Source organism: Podarcis liolepis (genome assembly GCF_965112155.1).
Source record: "Podarcis liolepis genome assembly, chromosome: 16".
Taxonomy (NCBI): domain Eukaryota; kingdom Metazoa; phylum Chordata; class Lepidosauria; order Squamata; family Lacertidae; genus Podarcis; species Podarcis liolepis.
Genome location: NC_139567.1, coordinates 28,728,133 through 28,744,948, shown reverse-complemented (window position 1 = coordinate 28,744,948; position 16,816 = coordinate 28,728,133).

Below are 16,816 nucleotides of genomic sequence, written 5' to 3'. Positions count from 1 at the left end.
CCGTTCTGAAGGTGCTGATAGATACCAATAAAGACCAAGCAGGTTAAAAATGTTCCAGGGCAAGAAGAGGTTCTTCTGCCAGCGACAGATGCATCTGGGCTGTATTCCTGGCTGGATCATATATCTGACAATATCCTCCCCTTAATGCTTTGCAGACCGAAGGTATATTATCATACCCCAAACATGACCTCTATGGGGAAATTATGTCAAGGAATAACCAAGGGAGCTGGCTCATATAAAACAGGGAGGAGGGTGTCTCAGAGACTCATCAGAGCAGCTTCAGAGGAGGCTGGCTGTAGCTCATGATAAGGACCAAGAGATGGTGCTCTTTGACTGCAGGACTGTGGGAAGGAAACCACACGGTGTTGCTGGCACATGGGGATGGCAAGAATGTGCGCTTCTACAGGACAGAAAGGAAGAAGCACATGCATTGCAGCCTGGGATATCTCCAGCCTTTATCTCTGTGCACTCAAAACTGGCTTTGAATCCTCATATGCGATAATCCCCTCAAGTTTTCTTTTCTTCCGGCACAGACAACCGATTCCCCAAAGAGACAGGAAACCAGCCCCTTCTTGTAACATGTGGCGGCACATGACTTCTAATTCTCTCTGCCATGTGCTGAGCTGTCTTAACTCAATTATGTTAAATCAATGCAGCACTTGTTTTTTCTCCTGCTAAAGCTGCTGTAACGTCTGTGCTAAGCCGGAGAATCAATAGCGTGTGATTTTGGAGGCTGCGGCTGCATTTTGCCTGTTCTGTGTGCGTATGTGCACGTGCATGCATTATTATTTTTTTTAAAAATGCATTGTTTTACCTTCACATTATTTTGGCTGAAGCAGACTGGGCTCAGGAAATGAGCCAGAACGGCAGAAATTTACTCTCAGAAAGAAAGAAAAAAATCGGGAAAGGGAAGCAGTGGCTAGGGACAAAGTGGAGTTTCTCAGACTTTGTGGAGTCCAGCTGTCTAATGGAATTCACGTGAAGTTATGAAATCAATGAGTGCCGTGCTGATAATTTCTTCTGCATTTCCCCCCTTCCGGCCGGACTCCATCAGTTAATGAGAAAAGAAATTGTGTTCCAAAATTTTCAAAGAGGACGGAAAGCTTCGGCAAAATTCTCATGGGTGGGAAGGTGGTGAGGTTTTAGTTGCACTTATTTTCCTGTTGAGGTGCTCAAGGGCTTTCGTGAGCCCTTCCTTCCATTCTATGAACCATCCCTCTGGCACACAGCATTCTGCCACTTTCCTGGGTACCTGTGGTTCCTAAGACCTCACATGTCCTTGTCTGGGCTTTCCTGCAAGCATGGTGTCAGGGAACTACCATCGGCTCAAGGGCAAGGGGGGGTGAAAGGCGGATGGATTACAGAGAGCCCCCAAAGATCGTGGGAAGCAGCACCTCCTCAGCGGAGGAAGGAAGCCACGCCTCTAGTGGGGAGGAGGTGCAGGGCTCGGAGGATGCAAGGTGGTGCCAGGACACCTTGCCTGAGCAAAGCGGGGAGGAGAGAGGTCCCCCCTTACCCAGGCCTTCCTTGCGCAGAAGGCGTTCGCGCAGAGAGGGGAGGTGTAGGTTGGGGGTCAAGAGACTACTCTGCTGGGGAAGATTTAAGGACCGCCCACTCTCAGATTCTGCTAGTGAATGAGCAAGACGTGGAATAGAGGCGCTCTGCATTGTAAAGGTTTTTAGCACCAATAATAAAGCTTTAGAACAGACCAGTGAAGGCATCTTGCCTGATTGCTCTCGAGCAACCACCCAATAGACTTAACACATGGGGAGTGTGAGAGACTGCCCCACATGGTCCAGGCAGCCAACTGTATATTTTTTTTAAGTGCTTTTACTTTTTTATCATCATCATATTTAATGTTTATACTTCCTTTCTATCTTACAATACTCAAGGCGGTTTACAAGCTGAAGAAACAAAAAATGTACATCTTATAACAATCTAAGGCAATACAAAAATGTGAGAATAAAACATAACTTTAAAATAGGCAACCTCCATCAAAAAAGTAACATTCAACAATCATTAGAATAGTATTAAATAATAATACCAGCATAGAAAAGTTAAACAGAAATCCACTCAACAGTTACAATAATATCTAAACTATAATCAATAAACAACAACAAGCCACAGTACATAAAACAATACAATACACATTGAGAAGCAGAGAGTGGGGCAAGGCAGGTGGAAGGCAGCCTTGCCTGATGGAGTCCCTCCATCAGTGCAGAAATATTTATTTTAAGATAAGAGGAAAGATGCTCCTTAAAAACAAAATCAGGGTGCATGAGGGATGGGGGAGAATTTAGATTCCATTTGCATTTAACTCGCACTTTCTGAAACACTCTGCAAACCAAAGCACCACCACCCTCCAGAATTTGCACTTCTCTGAATTTTGCAATGCAGTTGTCCAACTAAAAAAATGCTTGTAAAAGTGCCCATTTTAGAGGGAAATGCGCCTAAAAATGAATATTTTAGTGAACAGAATGTACAAAAATGCATTAGAACAGGGGAAATTGCTTGCACAAATATGTACAGTACATTAGCCAAAACTGCATCCAAAAATGTGTTGAGAAAAATTTGCACTGAGATGCTGATGAATGTCCATGAGGGTTTTTGTTCTAAGAATTGCAAATTGCTGCTGAAATGTGGTGAAATGAATTTAAGACTGGAAAAATGGTAAACCAAGAGAACCAAAAATTGACAGAGCCATCCCTCCCTCCCTCCCTTGTGAGCACAATGTTCTCAGGCACTCAGTCTCCAGCCTCCCTGGCTCCCCACATTTCAATTTAAGCCAAGGAGAAGATGTCATTTAGTAATTCCTCATGCAGAACTTTTTCAGATCCAGAAATGTGGGCAGCGAGGGAGACTGCACAACACTGCCAGAAAAACACACAACCCTCAGCCACACTTCTCTGTTAAGATGTGCTCAATCCTGCATGCCCTGAAATCCTAAGTAAATCCGGAATTTCCCTGCAAATGAAGCAGTGAAAGAGAAGCCCTTTTCATGGGTGAAAGCAACACTCGAAGCCAGCTTCCTTTACTGGATCTCCCTTCTCAACTGCTGAAGGGGCAAGAAATGATTGTGTGGCTTACTCAGAGACAGGGTGGGGCAGGGAACAATAGTGTTGGGTTTCAATGTATGGAATCCAGTTTGCAAATATTATCAGGCTATGATGAAGATGCCAGACATTCAGCAATTACCTGGCAAGCATCCTGAGTTTATCTGAGGAATATTCAATGTCAGCCTTTTATTTTATTTTAATGCTTTATTGATTTTAAAAACAACAACACAAAACAGTCAACACAAAGGGCTGTCAGATTGCTTTGGGGTGACCCAAAGTTTTTTGGCACCAGAGGCGAAACGCCTTGCTTCTGCCCCCACAATGGGGGTGCAAATTCTGCAAGGCGTTTCCCCTGCTGGGCCAGGCAGGAGGGAAGAGATCCTTTCCAGATCCCTTCCTGCTTGGCCCAGCAGGGGCTTTGTCCGAGCTCCTCCCTTTGTGCTGACTCACCAGGAGGAGAGGCGATCCGCAGATCCTTGTCGCGAATCCCTCTCTGCCCCTAGAGGCCGAGGAAACCGGCAGTAGAGATGGACGATGGAATGGGCACCCCACCCCTTGAGGAGTGCCGCCTGAAGCAGTTGTTTCACCCTGCCTCATGGGTGGGCCAGCTCTGGAGTGCTTTAAATGTATAGTTTGGATGTGACACCAGTAAGCTGTGTGGCTGATAAGGTATCTGATCCTGGCGTAAGTTCAACATTTTAATTGCTACCACACCGCGTGGTGTCTGTCTGTGTTGTTGTTGTTTTTTTTAAATTATTGGTTGACTGTGTTAAACGATACATTTTTTAAAAAAATAATTTTTATTAAGGTTTTATCAGAAGGTGGTGTGGTTGCTAGTGAGTAAACAGGCAAGACTCCGACCTGTCATTTCCAGACTTTATTCTTGGTGCAACCTATTTACAGTGAAGAGCGTCCTAAGTTCATGTCTGGCTCAATCGCTAGCAGAATCTGGGAGTGGTCGGTCTTTGTTTGGATTTGGATTTGATATCCCGCTTTATCACTACCCTAAGGAGTCTCAAAGCGTCTAACAATCTCCTTTCCCTTCCTCCCCCACAACAATCACTCTGTGAGGTCAGTGAGGCTGAGAGACTTCAGAGAAGTGTGACTGGCCCAAGGTCACCCAGCAGCAGCATGTGGAGGAGCGGGGAAGCGAACCCGGTTCACCAGATTACGAGTCCACCGCTCTTAACCACTACACCACACTGGCTCTCTTTGTACCTCCCCCAGCATAAAAGTCACGTGACCCCCAGCCTTTTCCGCCCCTCCCTGCGCCGAAGCCTCCTGCGCAGAATGGGTGCTGGCAAGGGCGCACTTCCCGCCTCTCTGGTTTGCTCAGGGTCGGTGTCGAGGCTCTCCCTAGCATCCCCTGGTCCTTGCACCTCTTCTCCACTGGAGGTGGGGCTTCCCTCCTCGCCGGAAGAGGAATTGCTTTGCAAGATTTTTGGAGGCTCCCTATAACACAACTGCCCTTCCATCTCTCGCCTCTGAGCTGATGGCAGTTCCCTGACAGGTTTATAGAGAAAAATACAAAACTTGATATATTTCCCCATTTTTAAACCAAACCAAGACTTTTCAATAGATACAATAAAAACACAGAAAGGGGGGACGGGAGAAATAGAGGGAAAATATTTTTTTAAAAATAGAAAAGAGGTTAAAATAGAAAGATAAGATTCAGAAAGTAAAGAACTTCTGATTCTTCACCTGTCCACCATACAAAAACAATATTCACTTTGTCCAATCCAGTATAACACCCCACAAAACCACATTCTATAAACAAACATTATCTTCAGTCCTCAAATCCAGATGTCATGGTTTCATTTTCTACCGGAGGTTTCCAGCCTTTAACAAATGTTAGCAATGACTTTTCTCTGGTTAAACATGTCAGTTTCGCCGTCTCAGTGAAGTATTTTAAACACTGGCTATTACTGAAATTTGCACTATGAAATCCAGATCGTTCATAGAATCGTAGAATTGCAGAGTTGGATGGTACAACAAGGAGACATCAAGCCCAACCACCTGAAATGCAGGAATCTTTTGCCCAATGTGGGGCTTGAACCCATGAGCCTGAGATTAAGAGTCTCAAGCTCTGCCAACTGAGCTTCACACACACACACACACACACACAGAGAGAGAGAGAGAGAGAGAGAGAGAGAGAGAGAGAGAGAGATCTCCCCATATTGGTAATACTTCTACACTGCACGGTTTCTTCATCTGACTCTTGTATGCTTATGATGCAACAAATAGACTCTGAATAATGTCTCATCCACCAGCTATTTTTGGCCATCTGCATAAGACAAGAGCGTTTCAATGTCTGCGCATGATGATAGTGTTGGCTGGGAAAGCCATCTCACGCGGAGCGGCTAGCTCAATCGAGCCAATATTTCTGGGCCTCGCTCTTTGGGGTCTGAATAACGTCCTGCCCTCTGGAGCAGCGATAAGACCGAGAGGCAGAAACGATGACAGAAGTACAATTGATAAAATGCCCGGCGACGCTGGATCGGTGCCAAAGACAATTCCGACAGCCACATACCTTCATTTCATTCATTAGCCGAGCAATTCTTGAGAAATGATATAATTTCCTCCCTTCAGAGGGACTTGTGTGTGTGTCAGAACTGGGAGACAAGCAAAGCTTCTATCTGAGAACTATCGAGGGCTTGTAGTCTGGGGTCAAGGCAGGGTGGGCTCCTTCAGGATTGGCAGGACCCTCAACCAGGTGCCTCCCTCCAGGAGCACCCCACTTGCCGCACTTGAGAGGGGTGGTGGGCTAAGGGGCTGATTTCATTCTACTGTATGAGGGAGCCGGATGTTTGCATGTGTGTCTTTATTTTTCTTTAAATGCTGTGCAGTCAAAGGGCTTGGTTTGCCCACAGCAGTGCAAAACTCTCATGCCCACATCCAGCTCAGCAGCGCTTCCAGGGAGACCCACATGACATGGCAGTGTAGTCGCTTGGGCACCCTGGAATGTGCTGCTGGGTGGTGGCTGCTGGCCTGCCAAGAACTTTGCTGGGAGGGCCTGTGAGGCTGTAACGAAGTCTGGCCCTGTGCATGCTCTTAGCATCCCAGGACTACATGCATGCTTTTGCTCTGTTGCACAGCACCCCAATCTCTGAGCGGTGCAAGATTCTGGGGGTTCTACGTGCTTACCCAAGCTTTGTGTTACCTTTCAGAATATAGGCACAGCAGAGGCTGTGGTGTCCTTAGGATATATGGTTTATTTAACATACAGTCATACCTTGGGTTACAGACGCTTCGGGTTGTGCGATTTTGGTTTGCGCACCATGCCGAACCCGGAAGTACTGGAATGGGTTACTTCTGTGTTTCAGGGCTTGCGCATGCGCAGAAGCGCCAAATTGCGACCCGCAGGTGCGCAGACGTGGCACTGTGGGTAGCGGACACTGCGGGGTGCGAACGTGCTTCCCACATGGATCACGTTTGCAACCTGAGTCTGCGATGGAGAGGTTCACAGCATTAACATTAAAGGGTCTTGTTTCTCCCCACAGCCACAACCTTGGAGGCAAAAAATATACCTTATATCAAACATTGCTCTCAAACCCTGCTTGCCGCTTTACTTCTAGGTCCCTCTACTGCAAACTCAACTCTGGCTTTGTCTTCAAACTAACTCTGAACTGAGGGACCCATTTGCTGTCTGGCACAGAGCCCCCTTTCCTTTGTTCCCTTAATGGCCCATCACCTCCAGGGATTATCTTACCTGGAAGCTAGCCTGGTCTATATTTTAACTCCTTCTGGACCTAGGGACTCAGAAGGCTTGATTAAATTTTGACTCTTGCTGGATCCAGGAGTTTGCAGGGGTCCAGCCAGTGGCGTAACATGAGGGGGATAACAGGGGCAGTTTCGCCTGGCACAAAATTGTTAGCAGAGCAAAATTTCAACACCCGGTGCTGCCTCAATACAGCAATAATAATAATAATAATAATAATAATAATAATAATAATAATAATAATAATAATGGCTACACACTACCATCGCTGGACACGATTGAAAATGGCTTCTCCAAGAGAACCAGGAAGTGAAAGGCGAAAGATTTATATGATCTGAGGAGAAGCAGGAGACTGAAGGTACTTTCTTTCACCTTTGGTGGACATGCCCAAAGATTAAGACATTCTGGGAGATGATCTGGGAGAAGGTATTCAAATATACCTTTCTGAAGAAACCAGAGGCCTTGCTTTTGGGCATGGTTGGCCAATTGGTGCCAAGGAAAGATAGAATTTTTTTTTTATGTATGCCACAACAGCAGCAAGAATACTTATTGTTAAGTCGTGGGTTGATCGCACAGCGATTTCTTCAAGTAGCTCTTTATTCTGGTAAGCTGGAGTAGAACTAACTGCGAACAGCTCAGCCGGCCTGTATTTATAGGCAGCCGGCTGTCAACATTGTAACTACAACAGCCCAGAGTTCCCGCCTAAAATAACTGGCGCGGACCTGAGTGAAAACTATCTACAGACCTGAGTGAAAACTATATACAGTATCCCCCTGTTGGCCCAGGGTGAAACTACACTACATAACACCCCTCCCCACCGAGATAAGGCGTTAGTTACAATCGTAATGGTTTCCTTATATACAGCACTACGCGTAATGGTTCAATTAGGCACAAAAGCATATCGGTTACATTTCCCATACTTAGCCCAACAGTGATACCTGTCCAACAACATAGTCCTTTAAATAAGTTGGGCGCTTGGAAACTCTGCCAGACCGCCGGGGACTGGTAGCCAAGTCCGGAGGGCCACACAGTTCTCGCTGAGGCTGTGGTGCGACCCTAGGTGGCGTTGGAACCAACTCCCCTGGATCCGCTGCTGTGGGTGGAGCCTCCGCAAGTGGAGTGGTCTGAGTCTGTTCTGAAACGGCTTGGTTCGGCTCCACGCTGGCAGTTTGCGAGGGAGGTGTAGGTGGAGCCTCGCCATCTGTACGTGTCTCTTCTGGAGCCGCAAGCGCAGTTGGGGGCACCTCGGTAGTGTCCAAGTCCCCAACCCTGCGCCTAAGCTGGTCTATGTGCCGTCGCCACAAGCGTCCGTCTTCGAGTGCCACCTGGTACGAGCGAGGTCCAGTGACTCCCACTACTGTGGCTGGCACCCAAGGGATGTCCCCCACATAGTTCCGGGCAAAGACCTGGTTTCCTGGGACAAATGACCGTGGTGCGTTGGCACAGCCTGGGGGTTCAGCCACGGCAAAGTCTGGGTGTAGCCGGTCGAGCGGTGACCTGAGGCGGCGGCCCATAAGCAGTTCAGCAGGACTCCTCCCTGTGGCCGCATGAGGGGTGATGTGTTGCACGAACAAGTATTCGGCGACCCGCTCATGCCAGTCTCCCCGGTCCAGGCGCGCCAGTGCCTCTTTTGTCGAGCGCACCATTCTTTCCGCTTGCCCGTTGCTGGATGGATGGAAGGGTGCCGTTAGGGCATGGCGGATGCCCAGTCCCAAAAGATACCGCTCAAACGTGCCTGACGTGAACTGCGGTCCGTTGTCAGAGACAAGGACATCAGGACACCCATGCGTTGCAAACAGGCCTCGCAGCACCCGGATGACAGCTTCGGTAGTGGTGGAGGGCATCAGGGCGACCTCCAGCCATTTGGAATAGGCGTCCACCACTACCATAAAGGTCCGGTCGTGAAAGGGGCCAGCCAGATCGATGTGCACCCTCGACCAGGGTGTCTTTGGCGTCTCCCAGGTGTGTCCCTTAGCTGCCGGTGGTGCAGGCCTCGACTCCTGGCACGCTTGACAGGCGGATACCCAGGCAGTGATGGCATCGTCCATATTAGGCCACCAGACGTAACACCGAGCCAACGCCTTCATTTTGACAATTCCCGGGTGGCCAACGTGCAGAGCCTCCAGGACGCGCTGACGGAGTCCCTGGGGAATCACGACGCGGTCTCCCCACAGCAGACAGCCGCGATGAGCTGAGAGTTCATGTTGTCTGGTTGCGAAGGGCTGGAACTCCGATGCAAAAGGCCCTTGTGGCCACCCCCTCCACACCCAGTTGAGCACCCGGCTGATGGTGCGATCCTGGGCAGATGCGGAGGCCACAGTGGCAGCCGATACAGGCGCTGCCGGAAGATCCTCAATCAGAAGGAGCGATGAAGCTGGAGCCGGGTCTTCCACAAATGCTGGAAGAGGGCAACGGCTGAGGGCGTCGGCATGGCCCATCGATTTCCCCGGGCGATGGATGAGCCGGTAGTGGTAGGCAGCCAGGAAAACAGTCCATCGCAGCATGCGTGGTGAGAGGACCGGTGGAGTTGGACGATCACCGGCGAGGAGGCCCAGGAGTGGCTTGTGGTCAGTGATGAGGTCAAAAGTCCTGCCATAGAGGTATTCATGGAACCTCTTCACTCCAGCCACAAGTGCCAATGCCTCCTTGTCGAGCTGGCTGTAATTCCGTTCCGTCGGAGATAGTGTCCTGGAAAAGTAGGCGAGCGGTGCTTCTCTTCCATCTGGAAAACGGTGACTAAGGACAGCACCGATGCCAAAAGGTGAGGCGTCGCAGGCAAGGACCAGCGGCCTGGATTCACTGTACTGTACCAGCACACTGTCTGAAGAAAGGAGAGCCTTGACCGCGTTGAAGGCCGCCGTCTCCCGATGACCCCAGGCCCAAGGCGTCTTAGTGCTAAGGAGTCGGTGAAGAGGCTCAGCCACTGTGGCTTTGTGGGGCAGGAACATGTTATAAAAGTTCAGCAGCCCCAGGAATGCCTGCAACTCCGTTTTGTTCTTTGGGGTGGGGGCCTGCTGGATAGCGCGGATCTTGGATGTGGTTGGATGAAGACCGGAGGCATCGATAAGATAGCCCAGGAACTCTACCTGTGGAACGGCGATCTGGCACTTCTCCCTCTTTACCTTGAGCCCGGCCTCCTGGAACCTGGTCAGCACGGCACGGAGGCGCTCGAACAGCTGCTGGTGTGAGTCTGCAGACACCAAGACGTCATCAAAATATGGTACCACGCCCGGAAGCCCTTGCAGGAGACGCTCCATAAGGCTTTGGAAGATGCCAGGAGCCACACTCACTCCGAACTGCAACCGGCGGCAACGGAATGCCCCCCGGTGGGTGACGATCGTCTGGGCTTCAGCAGTGGCATCATCGACTGGCAGTTGTTGATAGGCTTGGGCAAGGTCCAGCTTAGCGAAGACCTTACCCTCACCCAGGGAATGCAGCAGGTGTTGGACAACAGGAACCGGATAAGCGTGCTGCTGAAGTGCCTTGTTGATCGTGCACTTGTAGTCAGCGCAGATTCTCACCGACCCATCTGGCTTGACAGGCGTGACGATGGGGGTTTCCCACTTTGCATGGTCAACCGGCTCCAAAACTCCTTGGGCGATCAGTTTGTCCAGTTGTTCGTCCACCTTAGCCTTGAGAGCAAAGGGAACCCGGCGTGGCTTTAGCTTGATGGGGGCGACTTGTGGATCAAGGCTAAAGGAGATGGGCGTACCTGTATATTGGCCCAAGGTGCCGTCAAAAACCTCGGCAAAGTCTTTGACCAGACCCTCAGTCTCTGCGTTAGAGATGCAGTTGATGCCGGTGACTTCCAGGCCGAGAGCATCAAACCAGTCTAGCCCTAGGAGGCTTGGCCCCTGACCTTCGACCACCACCAACCGGAGCAGGCCCGAAAAATCCTTGAAGGCGATCCGGAACCGGCCAACGCCTACCACGGGAATGTCGTTTCCCTGGTAGTCTCTCAGGTGTACGCGGTGAGAGTCGAGTTGCCTTTTGGACACTCTGGGTACCAGTCTTTTGATGGTGCTCCATGACACTATGGACAGGGCAGACCCGGTGTCGATCTCCATGTCACATGGAGCTCCTTCAATGAGCACCGTGACGTTCAGCTTGCGTCGCGTAGGCGAGTCGGTTTGGCCAATCGTGGTTCCAGACGGGCAGCGGCAGTTGGTGAGAGCGAAACAACTTTCCTTGGCAGACTGGAGTGAAGACTTGGACTTGCGAGTCGATGAAGGGGGGGTGTCAGACGGAGCCGATCGGCAGACCTTAGCGATGTGGCCCCTTCTGGAACACTTCCTACAGATGGCGTCTCTGAATCGACACTTGGCACGGGAATGGTTGCCTCCGCAGCCAGCACATTCCGGTTGGCCCTTGGACTTCTGTTGGAACATCCTGCGCTCCCGCTTTGTCTGGTGCACGTCATCGTCTTCACTGGAGGATGCCTCCTCACTGCTGGCCTCTTCATGATGCACCGGAACTGGCTCCCTAGCAAGACGCGGGCTGCTGGACTTGCGGATCTCCTGGGCAGCTTCTGAGGCCACAGCCTCCTCAATGGCTTTCTGTAGCGTGAGGTCTGGCTTGGCTAGGAGACGCCGTTGCAGATGGATGTCCCGGACCCCGCAGACGATTCGATCCATCAGGGCATCGTCTAAGTCTCGGAACTCACAGTGCATTGCAGCCTGTCGCACGGCGGTGGTGTAGTTGTTGATTGACTCCCCCTCTGCCTGGTTCCGGTGGTAGAACGCATGGCGGGCAGCAATCTTGGACGGCTTTGGTGCGTAGTGGTTGCGGAGCTTCTCTTGGATCGTGTCCCATGGTGTTGCCTGGACTGCTTCAGGCGCAACCAACGCTCGGGCCGTCTCAAACACCTCAGGCCCACAGAGGCTGAGGAATAAGCCCCGCTTCCGATCCTTTGATACTGCTGTCAGCTCGTTGGCTTGGAGGTAGCAGTCGAACCGAGCGAGGTAGGAGTCCCATGATTCAGAGGCTGGCGCAAACGGCGGTAGAGGCACAAGTGAAGCCATGATTCCGATGCCGGCGTGAAGGGCGATGGATGGAACACAGTGCTCTAGCCAGAACAGTCAGCTCTGAATTGGTTCTGCCCAGTGATTTCGCTCAGTGATTTCGCTCTGTGATTCAGCTCAGTGATTCAGCTCAGTTCAGAGGCTGGCCGCATCTGGCTGTGCTCTGATGTCCATCGATCCCATCCTCGTCGCCAGTGTTAAGTCGTGGGTTGACATAGCAGCCGGCACAGCGATTTCTTCAAGTAGCTCTTTATTCTGGTAAGCTGGAGTAGAACTAACTGCGAACAGCTCAGCCGGACTGTATTTATAGGCAGCCGGCTGTCAACATTGTAACTACAACAACAGCCCAGAGTTCCCGCCTAAAATAACTGGCGCGGACCTGAGTGAAAACTATCTACAGACCTGAGTGAAAACTATATACAGTATCCCCCTGTTGGCCCAGGGTGAAACTACACTACATAACACTTATTGCAAAATAATGGAAGACGCAAGATCTACCCACCAGGGAAGAATGGCAGATGAAACTGATGGACTACATGGAAATGGCCGAAATGACTGGCAGAATCCGAGACCAGGGAGAAGTCGGTGGAAGAAGATTGGAAAAAATTTAAAGTATATTTACAAAAACATTGTAAAATTAATGAATGTTAGAAAGATGGTGGAATGAATTTACATGGTTTTAGCAGAAAGGTTATAAAGAATTAAGTAAAAATAGATTGTTAATGGGTCAAAGTGTAAAATTTAAGGTTAAATTGTGTCAAGATAAACTATGGAACAAAGTTTGAGAAAGAGGGAAAGGACTTGCTGAAACAACTAATTGAATTAGAATCCAAAAAGGTAGGTGTGAGGAAGTCAAGGAAACAATAAATGAAAGATAAAGATATGAAAATACTGGATGTTAGTGTTTTTAAATGTTTTTGTTTTTTCATTCTTATTGCTTTGTTGTACTGTTTTTGGGTTTTCTTTTTTTCTTTTCTCTTTTTTTTCTTAGTATTGTATTTTTCTTTTATTTTTGAAGTATTGTAATCTTTTTTCTTTTTTATCACTGCCTGTTTTTCTTTTTTTTTGTAATTGTTAAACTTTAATAAATATCATTAAAAAAAAAAGAGAGAACCAGGAAGTGACCTCACCAGAAAACGGAACTCCTCTTCTTTTCTCATCTCTGTGGCTGTGATGTCCTGGATGACGAGGATGCCATTAGGCAGTTGAATGCGCATGTGTACTCAGATGTTTCCCTCTCTCCCACCCCTGCCCTCCACTTGGCCCTGGGTGCTGGCAACCCACACTACCCCACTGGGTCTGGCACCCCCAAACTCATCACAGCTTCTTAGTTTGCCCATTTCCGATTTGAGTGCAACCTTAATGCTGATGAGTTCAGGAAAGCTTCATCGGCCAAAGAACATGTTATCCAGGTGGCCTGTTGGATTTCCTAATGCTTTCAAAAGGCAATTAGTCCATATCTCCCATGCACCCTATACCCCTCCCTAGCCAATAACAATTTGGCAGGTGCACTTTAGATGGGTAAACTAGAAGGATCAAGACACCCCCTCTGCATGTTCCTGTTCTGATCAAATGCAGTGCTCACTGCAGCTGTCTCGAAATACAAAGCAGGAGGCAATCCAGCCATGGGTCTACCATCCAAAGTCCTGTTTGGAGATCTCACTCCCTTTGTGCACGACCCAAATTTATGTGTGTTGACTTGGAAGTTCAGTAGGATGTACTTCCAAGTTAGTCTGTATCAGAATACAGGCTGGGTGACATTAAACAAGCTGTCTCCCCTGCGGCTCCCACCATTGCCAGAAGTTGCCCATTATTTTGTTGACATGCCATTGTTATCTCTCGCTGCAGGGGCTGGAAAATCTCTCGTGAATATTTTTAGGAGTAATTTAGAGAAACATTCCATCAGCTAAATACTCACAGATGATCGGGAGCCCAGGAATACATGAATATTTGCTGCTCTTTGCAGAAAACAATAACAACAACAAAAATCAAGAGAAAATATTTTGTTTATTTAATAGTATTATTTACAAGTCAGGCTAGCAGATGAGTCACAGTTCTTTCATGCTGGAGATGGGATTAATGGGAAGATTTGCCCTTTTTTTACCCATTCCCAGCCAGGCAAAGGCAAAAGCACTCACGGAGGATGCCAAGCAGGGCTGGAGAATGGTGTAATGCAGGAAGAGTCCCGAGGGCCAGACAGTTGTTCCCTGGGGCTGAGGTTCTTCACCCCTGGATTATACTCTCACACAGATTAGAACCTTGAACCATGTGGGTTCTAGATTGAATGGGGAAAGTCTCCACAAACACAGGCTGACGTTCCCCTGCAACACATGGGAAATGACAGGGCCGGTGAGAAGATGCCAGAGAGGGGTTGGCAGTAGCAAGCGCATAGCTGTCAACTTACAGATTTGAAAATAAGGGACCAGCAGCCTTGAAAATAAGGGATTTTCCAAAGAGCACAGGTATGTTCACCTTCTGAGCCCCTCCGAGCCAAAGGCAGAAAGCCCAGCCATCAGCCAAACAAAGCCTCAAGCGGTGGTTCCCACAGCGCAGCAACCCGGCAAAGGGGATGCAACAAGGAAAACCACTGTCACCTCTCTGCTGGGAAGTGCTGAGCAAAGGCGAGTCCCCAGGCAACGTGGCCGATTTGATCGTCACAAGGCATGCAAGCTCCACCCCCCAGTCATTCTTAGACTCCTTATTGGGTGAGCAACACAGCCAAGCAACACAGTTGGAGCCTCCCTCCTCCCTGGCCAGCAGGGAGGGAGGGAGAGGAGCTGCTTCCTTTGAAACCCGGGAAATTTAAGGGACATCATCAATAAGGGACAGCAGCGGGACACGGCGCTGGGATAAGGGATTTTCCCGCCAAATAAGGGACGGTTGACAGCTATGAGCAAGCGCCTCTCCAAACTCCCCAAATTGGGGGGGGGGAGGCCTGGCTGGGGCTAACTCAACATCCACAGGCACTCCCAGTTCATTTCTCTTCTCCAGCTGTGTTCCCTTTGCTGGCTAACAGAAACATTCGTCCCGACATCCTTCACCTAGGCTTTAAACAAAGGCATGTCAGCTTGGGGTGAAGTCTGAAGAATCATTCTCAGTGGAGGGAGACATGGCGATCAGAAGTGTTAGGTATGACTGAAGTTCAGCCATGCCTTGTTTGTGTGTCTTTAGAAGGAAAAATGGAAAATGAAAGGTGTTACTTGACTCTGTCTGCCTTGCCAGCTCCTTTGGGGATTCCCATAGACCCTGGGAGGGGAGATTATTGGTTTGTTTTCGCTCTTGTTTTTATTATGTATTTTGTGTTTTCTATATTGTAATTTTATGTTATGAACCACCCTGAGATCTGCGGACGAAGGGTGGTATATAAATTTAATAAATAAAATAAAATAAATTATATGTAAGGCACACACAAAAGGGTGTTTGCTTTTTGGCGAGTGTGTGTTTCTTTCTTAGTCAGCATTTGCCCATGTTTGTTATGGAGAGAGACCCTTCTGTGAGTTGTCACCATCACTTGGGCAAAATTCATTAGCTGAGGCATTCCATTGGCTTACAGATAAGGGCGAATTCTGGATCTGAGTTTCTGCCCCCAGCTGGAATAAATTTCAGCTCCTGCCTTTGCGAGTGGGAGGGAAGGAAGCTGGGAGAGAGAGAGAGAGAGAGAGAGAGAGACTGCACACTCCACAAATCTGTAGGCTGGAACAATTTATCTTGCGCCGGCTCTCTGTATGTATAACGGTCTTGGCAATCGAAGGGAACCCTGCCTGCCAGCAGAAAGCGGTCATGCTCTACCCAGGTGTAAAGTGAAACAGGCGAGTGAAATTGTGGCTCTATGATGCGATGGGAAATTCTTACGGATGCAGCATCCACCTCTCTCTTTAATTCCCCAAATACTTGACCCCTCTGGAAGCTAGCCTCAGAGATGCGCCGAGGTGATAAAACTCTTGCCAAACCCTCGTGCTGCTGTTGTCTGGTTCCAGCTGGGCTCACGGGATGCTCAGGCCAGTCAGACTCATCCTTGGCTAGTCCAAAAAGGCCCAGCTGTTCCCATTAACTGTTGTTTGCATCTTCGAATGGCAGGCAGGCCAGAGGCAGCTCTGGAGATTACACCCAGCAGCCTCTGACACAGACCAGGTACTTGTTAAAGATGTAGAGTTGGGGGAGAGAAATGTCCCGCTGAATGGGATGCCAAAGAACTTGGATTAACCGCTGCGGAGGCCAAAGTTATCATGACTAATGGGCGCAGATAGGCCAAAAAGGAATTAGGAAAACTTCATAGAGGGCTGGATAGTTGGAGCTTCTTGTCTTACCTAGGACTGTGTCTCAGTCTACCTCCCTATTCCCTCCACCCATCACAGGAGCAGATGAGGCAGATGGGAGCCAGGATGACACCACAGTCACTGAAAGATGATGTGGGTGGGAGATTGATAAAGGTAGAAAAAGGTAAAGGACCCCTGGATTGTTAAGGCCAGTCAAAGGTGACTACGGGGTTGTGCTGCTTGTCTCGCTTTCAGGCTAAGGGAGTTGGCGTTTGTCCACAGACAGCTTTCTGGGTCATGTGGCCAGCATGATCAAACCGATTCTGGCTCAATGGAGCACCGTGACAGAAGCCAGAGTGCATGGAATCGCCATTTACCTTCCCGCCGGAGCAGTACCTATTTATCTACTTGCACTGGTGTGCTTTCAAACTGCTAGGTGGGCAGGAGCTGGGACAGAGCAATGGGAGCTCACCCCGTTGCGGGGATTCAAACCACTGACCTTCTGATCAGCTAGCCCAAGAGGCTCGGTGGTTTAGACCACAGCGCCACCTGCACCCCTTTGGGGGCTTGCTAATGGGCATCTGGATGGCCACTGTGAGGACAGGATGCCAGACTAGGTGGGCTCCCTTCGGCCTGAGCTAGCTACAGGGCTCTTATTATGATATCAGATCATAATATGAAAAAAAATTCAGCCACTGGGGCTGGGAAAGTCCCCTGCCCAGGGTTGGCCCAAGGAATTTTGGTACCTAAGGCTGGTATCCCACC